Genomic DNA, 18,571 nt, shown 5'->3' on the forward strand with positions numbered 1-18,571 from the left:
CTAAGTGATCTGTCTCAGTGCCAATGTCTCCTATGTGTTGCTGAAAGAATTAAACCCATCTTTCGTGGAACCCATGGGAGAAGACTCTTGAGGCCGATCCTACATGCTCCAGGCCATCCTTATGCTTCTTCACTTTGCTGATTATATTTGGTGTCCTTTTGTGATAATGAATTATGGCTGTGAGTACAACTACATCTTGAATCCCATTAGCCCACTGATGAATTCCATCTAACATCCCTGCTCTTTCCTGTTCTGCCACTGTACCACACAGAGTATGCTAATTGTCTCCACCCAGGCAAGAGTAACAACCGTTCACAGTACTTGTCTTTGTGAAATTCTGTGGGCACACAAGCCGGGGAACAGCATGGTAAGATGAGGAGGAACCAGGACTGCCAAATCCAAGTCCCAGGACTGCCATGCAGCCGTCTTTGGCTGGAGAGAGGGCAGGACATGGCTCTGGTAAGCTTCACTAACATGTCAAGCAGATGTTCGGCATTCTTCTTGAGCACCTCAGTGCCCTGCCAGGTTCTTGGCCATTCCTGCTGGGATGATAAAGAGTTTTATAGACCTTCAAAAACACAGACATCTTTTTCCAGCTGTGCCATCTGGCTCTTTTTCTTTTTACAGGCAGTCAGCAGAAAGTCTCATCTGCTGAGACATTGATGGAGCAGTGTGTATGTGTGTATGCATAAACATAAGTGTATGTGCATATAGGCATACATATTTATGCATTTATGTGTTTGCCAAAGAAGTCTCAGGGTGGGTATGGCAGACGAAGACACATGAAAACCATTCTGAGATATACGAAAGGAGTAGATCCCAGTTATTCCCAAAGCTCCACATGGGAGCCAGTGAACCTCACCCTCTTTGCACTCCATCACCCCTATTGTGTCTTTCCTACTGGGCTAAATTTGCTCTTTTGCCCACAGAATCACAAGCAATAAGATACATCCATGTCTTTGAAAGCCAAGGCCAGGTACTCTGCTAATGAAAAGCACAGTTGCCAGTGGGATGATGGAAGACACAGTACTCAGCTCTTGAAATCAACTGTCCATTCTAACTGTTACTTTGTCAGCACAGCTGCTCTCAATATCTGCCTATTATAGACCTAATATTACAAAGAGACTGTGTTATCTGTCCCCCTGGCTCTTCCCGAATATCTGAGATATCTCTGAAATGTTCAAATATGTATCTGGGCTTGTAATAATAGGTCCTTAATAAGGGTAGCTGCTTTTCAATGAGTCTCTAAGGAAGTAGTTCTGCTAAAATCATGCTATTGACATTAAGTATTATTGAACACGTACTGTGTATGTAGGAACTCTGCTGGTCTGCATTAGGTCATTTTCTAAGATGCGAACCTGTGCTCTTTTCCCTTAAGAAGAATTTCTCAAATTCCCGCTATTGACATCGTGAGCGAGATAATTCCGTACAGCAATGGTTGTACTGTAGGTTGTTTAGCATCATCCTTGGCCTCAATCCACTGGATGCTCCTAACATCCCTCTAGTTATGACACCTCATGAGATCCCTTGATACTGAAAGACACTCTCAGGAAGGGGGAGTAAATCTGCCCTCCCAACTCCCACCATCTATTGAGAATCACTGGCTTATCACAAGCTGCCTTTGAAGCTTCACTTCTCATGTGCTCAGAAATCATCAGCTTCAGCAGCAGCAGAAAGCTGATACCTCTTCTCATCCTACAGAGTCAGAATCTGCATTTTAACAAGATCTCCAAGGTGATCTATGTGCACGTTAAAGTCTGAGCAGTGCGGTTCTGTGGTATTGGTACCTTGTGGTCACAGTTTTTCCCCATAGATTTTCTTGGAGAAAGTCAGTTTCCGGAAGTGAGATTTCTCACAAACTGTTCCTGGATCGAACTGCATTATCCTAATCATATTGTTTATGATATTCTTGTCAGGAAATCCGTTTTTTAATTCTTCATGGTTGCCACAGTTTTCTTTGAAATCTCCCCTGAGATTGGGCAAGTAGTTTATGTGGCTTTAATCAATTCACTCAGTTATTCATCCATTAATTAATTAATTCATTCATTCATTCATTCATTCATTTTTGCTGAGGAAGTCTATAGTCCAAGGCATAAGAGACAGCATGCAAAATAGCCTGAGGTGCCGATAGGAAGCCTTTTCTGACCTTCCACTTTGCACAATGCCCACCACAGCCGGATCTTGCTCAGTCTCCACAGAAACAGCAGCATAGGGCCCACTACTACATAGGAGAAGGATCTTGACTTTCAGTATCTCTGTTGCTTTACTTAAAATGCACAATCAAAGCTAAAAATAACCCTAAGGTTAATGACTGATTCCAATGAGAAGGGCTTAGTATTTCATATGATGCTCTAGAGGAAGCATATTAGGAGGGATCTAAGCTTAGAAACCAGTGTTATTCCCTTTTCTCTATCAGTAATTGAATACGAACAGGTTAAATATGGTAAATTCTCTCTCTACTGTTGCAAAAATGTTTTCTACTTCAGGCTCTTGGCACTTTAGGCCAGTGTTATCATCCCAAAAAGTTTAGGGCAAGCACTAGATTGGTGATCTTCAGAATGCAATTAAGTCACATGAAAATGAGTTTTTCAAGGCATATTCTGTATTTGAAGGCTCCCATCCCTACCACTGTCACCAATTTCTCTGTCCAGAGATCATTCAGAGCTGACAAAACTAAAACCACAGTCTACAGTATCCCAGTACCTGCAAAAACTGAGCAGACCATAAAATCTGAGACTGGAATTGATAAGGCACAAAAGTCCCCAAGGGCAAGATAGAATTGTTGTTGTGAGGCAGAAGACGGGGGTGTTCCAGGGCACGAGGAGGCAGACTCACCAGCAGAAAAGGCTGAAAAGAGGGAAAACGCAGGAGGAGAAGAGAAAATAGGAAGAACCAGGGAAGGAGGGGCAGCACTTCGGTCAGATGCCCTGGAATGCATTTCACTCCCTGTAGCTTCCAGCCCACTGTCTGCCTCCTCCCCCTGGGTTACATATGTTGTCACTGCAGGATAGGTGAGAGAGGGAGGACCAAGCCTGTCCCAGGCTTATGCAATGGTGTTAGTCATGTACTTTCTACTCTACAATGCAGGAGTGAGAAGTCTCCACCCATAGACATCTTCCAGCTGGTGAAGAAGAAAGACTCCCCTGTGTGCTACTGTCCTCAAATGGACCCAGGAACCAGTGTGCACGCTGAGCCATGATCTTGTGTCTGAACCTAATTTTATATATTTTGTATATGAATATACATATTCATAAGGGTCTGTATTATATAACAAAATCCCATAAACACAGAATACCTTTAAAATTAAATGGCAAACATCCAAGTGGAAAACCCATTAAAAGAATCAATAATGTCTTCACTTTTCCGAGGTTGATTTAAACTGGTAAAGATTTTGTTATATCCTCAAAGTTCAGAGAGAAGAAATGGTACTGTAATTTTCTTAGGAATTTTCTGTGCATGTGCAATTTAGCAAGATCAAGCATAATTTAGATTGATGAAAACCAAGAACGTTTGTCAAGTCAAAAGAAAAAATATATTGGGTTACCTGGATGCCAGGTTCTGTACCTAGCATTAAGAATGTAAAGGTGTAAAAAATCACATGTTCACCTGCTAGGCATGGAGAGTCTATGGTCAAATATACATACACATACATACATATATGTGTATATAGAATAAAACCCTTAAGACACAATCGCATCATGAGATGTAGCTATTGAAATAATGAGCAAATATACATATATATTTTTTATGTGTGTGCTAATATAAGTGGTGTGGACAGATAGATACAGAGATACAGATATCAGATATATAGATGTAGATCTTCTTCCATGCTATACAACTTCCTCATTCAGGTTCTTCTATTTTCTTTTATTTCTTTCTTTTTTTTTTTGAGACAAGTTCTTACTATGTAGTACAGGCTGGCCTTGAACTCACTATGTAGCGCAGGTTGGTTTAGAGCTCAAAGCAGTCCTCTTGCCTCTGCCTCCCAAGTGCTAGGATTACAGGCACGTGCCATTATGCCCAGCAGTTTCTTCTATTGTAATGCCCACCTCCCACTATGCATTGCTGGGATGTACTCCAGAGAAGTGAGAGAAGGACCTGAGGCATAAACTTCAGCCCACTCTTTGGCAAGATGTTGATACTCAGGCCTACCCTTGATATAATTTGCTAACTTGAGGGCTTTGGGCATTTTTGAAATGCAACATGTAACCAAAATAAATCAGACTTTTGTTCAGTTAAACAAAGTCTGTCTGGTTTGTGGGTCTCAAGAAGAGTAACTCTCCAGATTGAGCACCAGTAGATAAGAGAAAGAATCCGTAGCTGTGCCTCAAACTAAGAGGAGATGAAGAAGCAAAGACTCTTAGGTTAAGAGACTTTAATGACCCAAGGTGGCAGCTTTAAATGGATAGGAAAATAAAGGATGATAAGGGAAAAATAAAGGACTACTAAGCTATGGCATGACCTAATCAAAGGCGTGTGTGCCAGAGACTCTTCAGTGCAGAGATTAGCAGAGCTTCCCTACGTCTATCAAGAGCCCTCTCAGCATGAAAGCAGTGGAAAGAGGGGTGTGGCTGCTGAATAACCCTGTAATTGCGTGGCAGAAGAGGTGGCCATTCCACGTAGGGGCTGGGATAACTCTACAGAAGCAAAGGCGGATCTCAAGTTTTGTGGCCTAAAAGTGATTGACGTAGCTGGTGTAGCTGCATGCCTAGGCCTTTTTCTACCTCTGGTGTCCTCTGACAGTGCCACACCTTTCTTTGACCTCCCCATATTCAACTCATTCTTGTTTCCGCATCAGCTTCCCTTCCAGACTCCTTAATGGCTTCTTGCATACTGAGCAGAGCCAGCTGAACCCATCCTTTCCCTCTAGGGCCTCTCAGTTCCTCTTCCATCCATCACTTGATCCCCTCTTTAGGATCATCCCTCTTTTCCATTCCCTTCACCAGAAACTCCTGGTGCCATTGCTTTGCAGCTGAGTCCTTCTGTTGTCCATACCTCATAGGCCTGGAGTTGATATTTGGTGGTCATGTTTTCCCAGAAGATCAGGTGCCTTTGGGACTCAAGCTGGACTTTAAAGGTTAGGGAGGGAAGTTTTAAGGGAGAAGAGAAAGAAGCACCTTGGAGTGGAGGAAGCAGAATGTACCAAGGCACTGAGGCTCAGGAAAAGTATGAGGGACCGAGGAAGCAGGGAGGGCTCTGAGCACAGAGAGCTCAGGGTTTATGGGGGAAGAGTGGGTGCCACATCTGCAAAGTCTAGTTATGATGTCATAAAGAAAAGTTATAACCACATTTATAATACCATAAAGAAAAGTCACTCTGGAGCAAAGCAAACTAGGGCTGTGAGCTTCACTTTTGAGGTGAAGGCAGCCAAATCTGTGAAGGAAGGATGATTGGTGGTTAAAGAGAAAGAAGACTTGAGGATGCTTCATGGAACACTAAACTAATTTAACTGAAATGTCATGAAAAAGGAAGCACCAGCTATAGCACAACCCTGTGTTTCAATACTGCTCCAGGTCTCTGGGTGGGAAAGCACACATGACATTGCTTCAGTTAAAGGCTAAGGCTATATAGTTTCCTGCTGGAGCCTACAACACACTACTTGGACAAAGAATATGCCAGAATTTCAGATCAGTGAGGTGAATCATCTCCCCAGAGACTGGTCTGGATTCTGTTGTGCCGTATGCTACTTCACTTGGTCTGGGGAAAGTTACAGTAAAGCTGTCTTTTTCATTGTCATGGGATATATGATGTCAGCCACGTCTCCTTGTTATGCTGAAGCTGTCTGCAGGGGCTGACAGGGGCCTCTAGCATGATCAGTGTTTGTGAAGCCAGGCCAAGTTGTCCAGCTGCACTGGTGAGAGCAGGCCAGGTAGGGTGTGCCCTTTGTGCCCAGGCTGTTGTCCTGTCCACAGGGGGCTGCTGGCAAGAAACATTCCCAAACACTCAGTTGCACAGTTGTAAATTTCAGCAAGGTTATTCAATATTCATGTAATTACTCTGGAAATCACATCTGACATTTCATAAATACGACAGAATATTTAACATTTGTCTCTCTCTCTCTCTCTCTCATACTACCAAAGCATACATGGAAAAAGAATCCCCAGGGACCCCTGCAGTCTGAAATGGCAACAGTTATTGAATCCATAAATTTGACGGATCAAAGTCTTTCTTCTTCAACTCCTTCATAATTTATAATTGGAAGTGAGACCATAGAAATGAGGCAGCCTGCTGTCCTCATGGAGCACAACTGCTCCTCAGAGAAGGCTTGCCTCCCACCGGCTCTGCTTGCAGTTTCAGACCTCAATGTTGGCCATTGTCCCAAAGTCAGCTGCACAAATCCACAGACCATGCTCAGACCCACGGCCACAGCTCAGCGCCTGAGCGCAGATGGCCTGGGTGTCAGGCAGCACTAGGCACCGATCACAAACTCATGGTATGTCCTCAGAGCCACGAGACACTAGTTTAAATTCCCAAGGACTCTCGGCTGTCTGAAGAGGCTGGGAGGACACTGAGGTCTTGAGCAAAGCCCTCTTCATGCTACCACTGCCCTCCCACACTCAGGAGTAAAAACTGCAGCTCCCTGGGGCTCGCCTGGGAACAAGTGACTTAAGGAAGCGAAACACCTGTGCTAACCAGACCTGGCCTCCCTGGAGCCAGTGCTAAAAATGAAACTTCTGCATGAGAAGAGCCCATCTCGCAAGTGCCCAGAGGTGCTTTTTATGCCAGGCTGGGGAGGGACCCGGCTTATCATTCTAGACCTGAAGCTATGTTTCTCTTCCACACCTAAAATGGCCTCCCCCACCACCCAGAAGCTAGTGAAAGTGACGCAGTGTATGTCTACACCCTGGGGCTTTTCCCCAAAAGAAGTAACAACTTTTCCATACCATAGACAATACAGTCTATGAATCAGAGTTATTTTCAAAGCCATGTAGTGAATTATATTGACTTATCTTGCTATGAAAGATGCATTATTATGTAAATGTGTTTTATATATATACATGCATTCACATGTATGTACACACAGGCATGTGACATCTCTCTAAAGGAATGTATGTATATGTGTATGTCTCTCATTTGGTGCCTCTGAGAGTGGGGTGATATATGTGCATGGACATGTATGCATAAGTATATAACAAGTATATGTACATGAGCGCATATGCATCTGAATGCTGTCCATGGAGGTCCACAAAATTATTATGTGTGTCAGTATTTACAGCTGCCATGTGCTTGTATATGTAAAGATGAATATGGGCACATAACGCATGTATGCATGCAAATACATGAATGAACGTGTATGTGGGTTTATGTACATGTAATTTAATAATGATTTATAGGTGGTTTAAATGTATCCATAACTCAATATATATGGCAAGCACTAATTTTTTACAGATATTGCCTGTTTATTTTTACATCACCTTTGAAAGTCTATAATTACTTTCATTTTGCTGAAGCACAAAGGGAACATCTGAGAGACAGAATGGGTTACTGAGGACTGCACAGATAGCCAGAGGCAGAACTGAGATTAAATCCTGGTCTGACACATGGGAGGCAGATCAGTGTTCCGCATGCGTGTGTATGTGGACATGATGTACACAGTCGGCTCTGGTGCTTCAGGGGATGAGTCCTGGGACCCTCCACAGACACCATAATCCCTCATATAAAATGACATGGTGTTCGTGTGTAACCTGCATCCATCCTCCTGGGGACTGTAAATCAGCTCTAGATTACTCCCAATGTAAATGCCATGTAAATGGCTGTTGTGCTGTAATAAAGGCAAGAGAAAATGCTGTACATGCTCAGTACAGATACATCTTTGTTTTCACAGTAGTTTTTCTCTGAAGTTGGTTCAATCTGTGGATGTGGAAGCTTGGACCGTGAGGGATGACTGCATACACAGGTACAAGTTATATAAGGATGTGTGAGAGTGTGTATTCACAAGTCTGTGAAAGGTGAGCCCAGCACAGGGGTCTCTGTGCAGAGGCCTCTGCTATTGTATGCAAACAAAATTTGCCTACATACCTGTCCTGTCCAAGCCACCTCCTCTACTGGGTCCATTTATTTTCCTAAAGGCCTTTTCTGTGAATAGCAGTCTCTTCCCAGGATGATTTTGTATGGCTCTATAGCCCTCTTAGGGATCCTGCAGCAGCAAAGTTAACAGCCAGATGTGGTTGGCCACTTTAGCAGGGCCTCTCCAGGTCATCTAGCACACGCCCCAGAGACAAGGGCTTTGGAGGCCCCGGGGTACTAAAGAGGGTGCTCTGACAGCAGAGTGGGCTGTCGATCCCTCCTATCCTTAAAGAAAGCAGACAGCATCAGGGTGAACTGAAGTGAGTTACTAATCATACCGCAGAGCAGGCTGTGTCTTCTGCCCAAAGTGGCTGATAGAGGAAAGAGAGATAAGATACAAGCATCTGGCATGAGGCCAAACAGATGCAATGCTTGAGAAGCCAGCATCTTTTCCTTGCTACAGAGAACTGGAACTTAGCAGTGCTGCACAAGCAGACAGGTGAATATTTTCCTATCACTATTTTTGTTTGAAACCTGTACATTTGAAATCTGTACATACGAATCCATTCTAAACCTGCATCTCATCCTTTGAAAACTACCCACCTGCAGCAGTTGGTGTCCTGCAGCCACACTGGTACCGCCCGACCCATCTCTGCTCCCAGATACTGATGACTGGTGTTGAGGGAGACTCCCCTCCCTGCAGCCAACAGTGACAAAACGGTGAGAGTCATGCTTCCAGGAATCTAGACTAAAGTTCCCTGGGGGCCTTGCGGCCTCTGTGGCACTCTCTAGTGGAGAGTCGGCCAGCGCAGAGCTGAAGCATCCTGGACGTGCTGGGGTAGAGGAAGCTGTTTGTAAAGGAAGACAAGAGATGCACCTAGAAGAAACAGAGACCATGCAGTCCCCAGTGGACAGGAACTGTCCTTTGTTCTCCACTTCCCATTCTCTCAGAGACCTGGCTGGAATACCTCACCTCAAGTTCCTCCAGGAAACATCTACATACTTCCAAGAGCCTCCCCTAGTTCAGGATATTCCGGGTGAGTTTCTTTTCTTTGCTCTTCAGTGACACCGGAATAAAACAAGCTCAGCTGTTTGTGAGCACTGAGATCTCTAGAACACTCCAACACCTCCCTGCACAGTGGGTGAAGACACGAGTTCTGCAGCCCCATACGCCATTCCCATCTAGTTTGCAGTCTTGATGAAAAGGAGACTGTAGAAAATCTCAAAATGTTAGGCTAAGTAGTGGCCTTAGGCAAGAAAAACGACCATGAAAATGTATTATACGCTTTAGACTCCCAAACCCAGCATAGCCCCCAGAATGAGCAACCCTTTTTTCCCCCTAAAGATAGCATATCTGTCCACTGTATTCTAAAAAGGACCTATACATACAAACATCATGATGCCACATGACATATTCACATGTATAGCCAAGAGTGACAGTGGTTGTCTGTTTTTTAATATTTGACTAACATTGGTCCAAAGTGTATGGCTTTCCTGCTCCGAGGTCAGGATTTCCCCATGTTTCTGTGACTTTCCAAGGGTGCCTGTTTTTATGTCACCTAGTTGTGCCCTCTGCCTTCGTGGACGTCTCCCCTCCCTCTGGGCTTTACTTACTATGGCAGAGACTCAGTGCCTGTTCCTCGATGTCTTGCAGACACTGTGGCTGCAGGCTTTGGGTGTGCTGCAGATGGGGCTGCAGAACGAGCACCCTGAGGCCGCACAGACGACTTCACCTCTACTAGCAGCCTGCAACGTCAGGGCTCCCTGTACCTGGCCTGGATCTCCAGGCGTGGCCACCCCTCAGCAGCTTCCTGTGGCTCCAAACCCTCCCCTCCCCACTCTGCTCGGTGCTGCATCTCTTCCTCCCACCCCACATTCCCCAGTTACTCTCCTCATAGATCCCAACCCACTCAGACATCGACAGGGCCTGTAGTCATATTCAAAAAGTGCCATTGTATCTTGTCTTATTTTTTAACAAGCACAATTCTCTCCCTGAGTGCAGTTCTGCTCCCAGCATCCTGTAGGAAACAAGGCCATCCTGAGGAGTTCAGGGACCATCTCTGTCCCTAACCTCCCTCCCAGTTCTCTCCCTAACTCCATCCCCTGCCTACCTGCTCAGCTCCTCCAGGTCCCCCAAAATCTGAGGGCCACACTGCCTGGGCCAGCCCCTCCCCACAGGATCTTCCTTCTTCCTGGAGTACCTGAGCTTTCCAGCTGTCAAATTCCCACATCCTTCTCAACTCATCTCAAACGCCACTTCTCTAAGACTGCCCAGTTCCCAGTACCAAGCAGGAATTAGAGGCTACTGTTCCCCAGTCCTCAAGAGCATGGTAGGAAGCAGAGCACCTCTTCCTGCCTTGGAAACAGAGGATGAGGGTTCTCAGGAAACCAGCTCCTGATTCCTCCCCAGCACAAGGAACCAGGAGAGAGTCTCAGTGTCTCAACCTGTTTTCCAACTGGGGTAAGAGACATCTGTCACAATGCTAAAGATTCCCTAAAGGACAGACATCTTGAATCCCACAGCTGAGAGGACACACACTCACACACACACACACACACACACACACACACACACACACACACAGGAACTCAGGGTGTGCCTGGACCATCCAGATGAGTATCCCAGTGCTTTGGTTGCAGCCAAGAAGCAGAAGACAAGAGCCATGGTGTGGGCCTCAGGCCCTGCTGGGTTGGCCAGTTTGGGAGGAAGTCAATCCGATGTTCAACACTTTATGTCACTTGAATTATGTCCTTCTTGCCAAAAGGAGTGTCAGGCTCTTTGCTAAAATCAAACTCTAAAGAAATCATTGAAAGATTTTGTTTTTATCAGCCACGTTTCCTAAGTACAGTGAGAAGCATGTGCAAAGACAAGCTATTGGTACCCATGGAAACAAATGCTTAGGGCTCTCATGTGTTGTTGGAATCAGTAGCAGTGCCCTTCCTGCACTTTTTTTCATGAACACCTGGAGAGAAGATGAGGAAGCATACAAGAACACATGGAAGACCAGGAATATGGTACCAGTCTGGGTGAACTGAGCATATTTTGAACTCTTTCTGAATAGTACAGGTACAGTTAGTATGTCTGTATCAGTTAGCTATGGCTCCATAACAAACCACACCAAAATCTGTAATTTAAGTAACAACCATACATCATTTCTTTCAAGTCCACGGAATGGCTGGGTTGTTGGCTGGTCCCAGCTTGGCCTGCACATGCCTCTGTAGTCAGCTGGCAGTCAGCTGGGGCTTGATGATCTGCAGGAAGCTCAGTTTGAATTACCCTGCTTTGTGTGAGTTTTCCTTTCCCAACAGGTTGGTCCAGACCTGTTCTTAAGAAAGCAATAAGAGTTCAAGAGGAAAAGTGGAGCATGTCAGGGCTCTTGGAGCTTGAAACTTATACACTGTCACTTATGATATTTTCTTTTGGTCAAAACAAGCCACCAGGCCTGCCTGGATCTCAGTGGTGGGAAAGTAGATGTCATCCCTTGATGGGAAAAGCTGAGGTCACATCACAATTACTTTATGGTCCTACCCCACATTACTAGAGTAAGGGGCTAATTCAAGTTCATTCAACATTTAAGTCCTGACTTTTATAATTTATTATAACCTTCACTTTTAGAATGAGAAAAATTGATGCTCAGAGAAGTTAGGTAACCTGGCAAGGCCGGAGAGCTGGAAAGTAGGTAGGCTGAGGCTGGAAGCAGGCTTCCCTTGACTGTCCAGACAGGGCCTCTTTTCCACCCACCAAATGGCCCTGCCAGCTCTCAACACTCTACAGTACCGACCTAAAGAAGCGAGTGTGTCTGATGTTGGGTGCTGATGAGGAATGCCACAGGAGGGAGGAGTAGGAAAGATCCTAGTAAACAGACTTCCACCTTGGAAAGAATGGCTTTGGAGGGAGATACCCTGGGTCTAAGTAGTTTTGAAACCTTTTCCTCATCTGAGAGACAGTGATTGCAGACCCTCCCTCACAAAGCTGTGTGAAGAACAAGTATGCTCTGGACAACTTCGTTTCAGAATCAGGGTCTGCTGATGAACAGGTGTTTGACCTCAGGTAGGTTCCTCTGTCTCCTGATGTTTTGGTTTTCTCATCTGAAGAATGGACAAAACAAGGATCCTTGTCTCATGTGGTTGCTATGAGCATTAAATGAATTAACATCTGTGGAACACTTAACATACCTGGAACTCCAGAAGTTGTATATAATAATCAGCATCAAATATTCACATATATCTACAGGGCTATAGGATTAGAAGTAGTCAAAGTCAGTGTGCTAGGCCCTGCAGAGGATGTGATGGTGAGCAGACACAGAGTGAGCTCTTTCTAAACTTAACCTAAAACGTTAGCCTTGTTTGAGAAGTAAGTGCTTCTGACCAACTCAGAGGGCAATGACAGAACCGCTGTATGTGCTTGTCCTTGGAGGTAGTCTGCCCTTCCATGGGACATAATCGTCAGGGTCCTCAAAGATGCACAGCTCAGGGATCTGCTCATGTGTCATGGTTAAAATGAAGGGAAAGCATTATCAGGAAGAAATCTATTCATTTCATATTCACTCATATGCATACCTAGGTATACACATGTACACACATATAATCACTTATGCATAGAACACACAGAGTCACACATATACAAGGTCACACATATAGACATGTAAACGTACACATAAACACGTGCATTTCTTACAGGCAGTTGGTTATATTTGAGAGGCAAATATTCAGGAAAATATCAATATCATGAGAATGAATTGTGTCTCTGCAAAATTCATATGCTGAAGTTAGAACTCCCAGTAACCCAGTGTGACTGTACTTGAAGACAGAGAATTTAAAGATGTAGTTAGAGTAAAACAAGCTCATATGAGTTACAATCAGAAATATGGTAAATGTATAAATAAAAATAAAAAGATTATTGCAGTAAAAAATTCATTGCCATAAATGCCCACAAAATACCCTCTTGCTTCACACACCCTTATCCCACCATTCTTGCCACTTTCTGAAGCAGTTCTGAAGTCTCCTTTCCTGTCTTTATAAGGTATGGTCAAAAATACCATGAATGCCTCTGCCAAGTGCTATCCAACAGAAAGGCAGGCTGTAAACATATGACGGCATGTCCTCATTCACCTCACTCACCAGGTCTGGCACCATGCAACTTCTGGCTCCTCCCCAAAGTCAAAATGACCATGAGCAGTAAATGTTTTAAATCCATTCAGGACATGGAGACAGACACCCACAAAAGGGAACTTCCAGAACTGCTTCAGAAAGTGGCAAGAATGATGGGATCAGTGTGGTAAAAGCAAGGGGGATATGTTGAGAGGGACTAATGGCAATGTGTCTTTTATTGTAATAATTTTTAAATGAAAATATTCACCATATTTTTATCACACTATGTAGAGACTGGCCCTAAGCCAATGTGACTGCTATATTTATAAGAAGCATCCACATAGGCACACAAAGGAAGAACACAGCATGAAGGAAGGAGAAGATACCAGCTACAAGTTGACACAAGAGGCCTCAGGAGAAACCCATATACCAACAGTCTTGTCTCAGGCTTCTAGCCTCCAGACCTGCAAAAGATAACATTTTGTTGCTTAAGCCACCCAGCTTCTGTGCCTATGGACACCCAAGAACACTAATAAGCCCCTAATTACTGCACACCTTGCTCCTGTAGGGATGAAAACAGGAGGCCAGAGCATTTTGTGTACCTCCGTTATACCCTCTAACCCTGCAGAGTCCCATGGCTTGTAACTCTCTTCACTTTAGTGTGAACAAGTTGACATTTTTAAGGTTAATGACCCAGCTGTTTATAAGGCAGACATTGTTTGAAATCAAACGCTGCTGTGAACCAGAAACCTGTGAGGCAACCTTTATTATGCTGCCCCATAACATCTGAGAAAGCAAACTCTTCCTTTGGCACCAATACAATCACCTCGAACTCATGTCCTCCAGCTAATTTGCACTTTGAAAAAATGTCCCCAGTTCCTCTCACTTCAACCAGTGTCTCGTGGTTTGTTAAAATGATGCACATTGTAACTCAACTTGCTGCAGCTGCAGAAGGTGAGCCAGGGACCGGCTGAAAGTGAAGAGTGTGAATAAACTGTCCTCCAAGAAATGGACAACAGTGCAAGTCACGGTGACTTAGAAAGAAAGGTAAAACCGATCCTCACTTTTTTCACTAGTCACAAACTTGGGAACTTTTCAATCTCTACAAGCAGGGCGTCATCAACTTTCTCACTTCTTCTTCCTTTCAATAGGGTGGAAAATTTGCCTTTCTCCTAGTCACTCCCCTGTCTGCAAGATGGCTCTTGAATCATCTCTCTAATATTGGAATAAAAACCCCAAACTGACCAACTCCATATCCTGGCCTCTGCTGACCACAGATGCCTCATGTGGACTGGTGTGCCGGACCTTTACCTCCTTATTGATCTTTTCTTTTTTTTCACTTAAAATTTGTTTTCATAATTGAAAGAAATGATATACAGTACTTTTTAAATATTCAAAGGCACATTATAAAAATATTAGCTTTACAGCTTCTCCACATCTCCTAACCTCGGCTGACTGAGTGGACCAGCATTAGCTTTTGGACCTGCATGGATCCATCCTCACGCTGTGAGGTGACCAGATGAGGATTGCACACACACATGCATGTGTAAATGTTGCTCTCCATTTGTTGTTGTATACAAGTATAAGGGTACTATTCATATGATTCTGCACCTTGATTATTACACTCAGTAACCCTTCAAGGTCGTCCCAGCTTTCTGTCTTTGTCCCTATGTCTCTGTGTCTCTGTGTCTGTGTGTCTCTATCTGTCTGTCTGTCTGTCTATCTGTGTGTGTGTGTGTGTGTCTGTCTGTCTGTCTGTCTCTCTCTCTCTCTCACACACACACAGGCCTCTCACTGTTTCTTTTAAAAGTAGAATAGAATTTGATAGTAAGAATGTTCTATAACCCAATCAACCTTCCCCTTTGTGGTTACATTTAGGTTGTTTTATCTTTATGTGTTTTGCTTTAGGTATTATAAGTATCACTGTAGTTGAAATTCCCAAAGGTCAGAATATAGAGATATTTTCAATTGTCATTAGTAATTTCCTAAAATATCACAAAAATTTACTGTTCATCAGCAATATACTTCCCCTACCTTAACTCCCTCAGACATTATCCAGTTAGAGAACATACTAAGATATGGAAATCTTTGATTTAGGCAGGAAATTGGCCATTTATGACATATGTAATTTGGATTTCCAGCTACCTACAAATGCCTCACAGTTTTCTTTTAACTTAAGCTAGTTTCATTTATATCTTTTCATTTGCAAGTGAAAGGGGCCTGAATAATACATCATATTTTCTGCTGTGCATACATAGTATTTTTATTATACAGTCTGAGTTTTCCACTTTAAAATATGCTCCTGCCCAGCAATTCTACAATTATCCCTCTAAATTTGCACCCAGATTTCCCATCTGCCAAGTAGTTTTTCTACTGGTATATAACTTTAAATGTAAGCTGTATACATTCCTTGAGACAGGAAGACACTAGGCATAATAGGTCTGCATCATCATCAAGCCCTTGTTCACTATATTTCACCTGAAAGGGGCTCAGGCAACAATTGTTGAATAAGAGAAGAGAGAGGTAGGGGGAGAAAGAAAGAGAGAGATAGACATCGAGAGAAGAAGTCAAGTTGAAAAAAAGCAATAAAAGGTGAAAATGTGCTTCTAGTCCTTTAGGAGAAATTATTATTTACTCTATTACCTGAAGTGGTATTACCTGATGGTAGCCCCTGAGTCCATCATTACTCTCAGATTCGTTAAGGTTGATGTGTGTGACTATTCTGCTACCTTCTCATTTCTCTTCTCAAAAGTTTTAGCACGCATGTTGAGTGTATTTGAATTTATAATCCTTGAACATTTACTTACTAGTTGCTTTACCTTGAGAAAATTGTCTGACATCTGTATGTTCATTCTTCCCAGCTGTGAAATGTGGCTAACAGCACCTCCCTTAAATATTGGCATTGGGGCTTCATTAGGTATAAAGGGTCAAAGGGCCTGACCCAGAGGACAACAAAGATGAACCCATGCTGATTTTGTTTGGCCATTCATGTCCCCAGACTTCTTATCACTCTTCATGTTTATTTAAGCCCACAAGGTGCCAGGTCAGCTGCTCCCTCTGTGCCATCAACAGTCATCTAGGAGTTAGCATCCGTTCACTCTTTCTGGATTCCAGAATTCCTTAAGAAATGGCTGCATGCTTTGGCTAGAGAGAACAAGTAATTGTGCAAACGAGTGATGAAAATCACCTGCGAGGTGATATGATAAGACAGCTGGGTATTTTAAAATAGTGTGGCTGTTTGCTATGATGAAAAGAAAAAGGGAGATACTTCAATAAAAAGAAACAACATGAAAATGAATAGCACACATATTGATAGCAACAATCTGAAATCCTATGGGTTTACCACAATTTTAAAGATGAACATCGGTATGGTTCACATGTCACATCCAGTGAGGGGTTGGGAGCTGCTCCATACCATGACTAAGGAACCCCCAATGAAAAGGTCACCTCCAAGGTCACCAGGCAGGGAAAAGACTCCATGGAGAAGGTACACCAACTGTTAGTAACTCAGCCCAGAAGTAACATATTTTATTTTCATCCCTATTTCATTCATTAGAAATAGTCTTTGGACTCCACCTAACTGAATGAAAATTGGATAGTATTTTCCACTGAGTACTCAGAACAAGATGAACCAGATCCTGGTGAACACTGCCATCTCTTCCACAGTCCCTTTATGAAAGTGAGGATTGTAGCATTCCCTGGATCATAGCCACGTGTGTGAACACTCCAGGACAAAGCTCATTGAACTACACTTTGGAATCAGTTTTGCCTGGGTTCTGTACAGGTTTTGCCTGAATAATGAATTAAGGAGGGAACTGCTATGCTTGAATAAGAAACAAGCAAAACTAAATCCTCTTTTTTGAGTTCATGTCCCTCAGAAGAACTAGAAATGGCACGTGTGGAGAAGGGTGTGGAGAGCGGATGAAGACAGTAATCTCATTCTGAAAAGCTCTTTAAGGCAAACTTGGTAATAGCTTGGACACCATTCCAAGCTACCTCTAGCCAAATGTTTGGAAATTACTTCTCTGAATCTCACAGCTGACATCTCAAATTGGCATCTTTCATTGCACCTGAGACAGTAGTTTCTCCAAGTCACTTTCCAGCTGAAACTGGGTCTCCTTGGCCCTGCAATCATCATACTCGGTTTTTCTGTTTCTGTGTCCCAGCCGGGCTCCTCCTAGACTCAGGCTTTGGCTCTCTCATTGCTGTCCTTCTGGAAAGGGCATCCTCTCTGCTGGCCAGAATCACCTGCGTACTCCCTGCTGCACATGTGAGGTATTTGTCCATCCTCCTTTCCTGCACAGTCATTTCAGTCTCTCACTGTAGCATTTATCCCTGCTTCTGCTCCTTAAGTCAAGAGCCGTATTGGGCAAAATTACAATATGCTCCTGCCCAGCTCCTGTTCTCAGCAACTCCACCTGAACTGCAGTGGGAATCTCTTCACCAGCCTCTCCTTACTCAGACATATTCCTTCTACTCTACTCTGCATCCCTCAGCTAGAATGGAGGCCACAGGATGCAATGGTTAGTCACTCCTCAGTCGTACATATTTAACTCTTCCAAACCTCCCTATCTGCAAAAAGAGGTCATGCCTTGACCCGCACCAGTGTTGTGATTGTACATTATATGCATGGCACTTAGTACTGAGTTCATAGCAAATGCTAGTTTCCATACATCTTACCTGTCACCATCATGATCTTCTTAGTCATCAGATCTTCTAACCTCAGAATTGGCCTTGATTCTCCAGGTACCTGGTTCCAAGAAGACTTTGAGCCCCGCAGCTTCATACACTTCCACAGCTTCATACACTCTGGGAAGGATGAGTTCCTGCTCCAAGCCTGCCCACAGGGCGCACGCTGGTGTATCAGCCCAAGACTGTGACCACTGCACTAGGCTCCATCACAGTTGCCTAGCAACAGTTGGTCTTTGGATTGCACAGCATGGCACGGAGACCCATGCCTGGAAAGTTAGAAATCTCCACGAGTGAAGATGAGTCTGAGAAGCGGTAAGAGAAAGGGGTGCCAGCAAGATGTAAATGATCATGCACGGCACAGCCAAGGTAACTGCACAAAGCTTCACAGCGTGTGTGATGTGTGGTCCATTCTTGTGGCACCACTCATCCCAGAGATGGAGCTAACCACAGTACTTTACTCTGCAAAGCTTTCTAAATCTTTCTCTCTAGAATGAATAAAATTCCTGTAAATGCAAGGCACAAGGGGAAGTTTTGAAACTGTACAATACACTGCTGCATTTGCAACAAGCATTTGTTTCAACAGAACTGATTTTGTGTCCATTCCACTTGCCCTGGGGATAGAATGTGAACAAGGGAGACAGGGCCTGCACTCATGAGCTCACCCTTTAGCAAGAGAGATAGATCATGAACACATAAAGACATAAATAAGTAATAGAACTTCAGAGAATGGTAAGATCTACAGAAAAAATATAGCAGGGCAATGAGGTGGAAAAGGGCACAG

At 43.8% G+C, this 18,571-nt stretch overlaps 1 long non-coding RNA gene across 3 annotated transcripts in view; it reads right to left on the bottom strand.

Moving 5' to 3' along the window:
- LOC102007453 overlaps positions 1-5,223 on the bottom strand; it is a 57,759-nt gene extending 52,536 nt beyond the window's left edge. For all 3 annotated transcript variants that reach the window (XR_001231664.1, XR_264408.2, XR_001231663.1), the window contains exon 1: positions 4,996-5,223. This is a non-coding gene — a long non-coding RNA (uncharacterized LOC102007453). The remainder of the gene's footprint in view (positions 1-4,995) is intronic.
- Positions 5,224-18,571: the final 13,348 nt, after the last annotated feature.

This window comes from Chinchilla lanigera, unplaced genomic scaffold (assembly GCF_000276665.1).
Source record: "Chinchilla lanigera isolate Chin_1 unplaced genomic scaffold, ChiLan1.0 scaffold00109, whole genome shotgun sequence".
Taxonomy (NCBI): domain Eukaryota; kingdom Metazoa; phylum Chordata; class Mammalia; order Rodentia; family Chinchillidae; genus Chinchilla; species Chinchilla lanigera.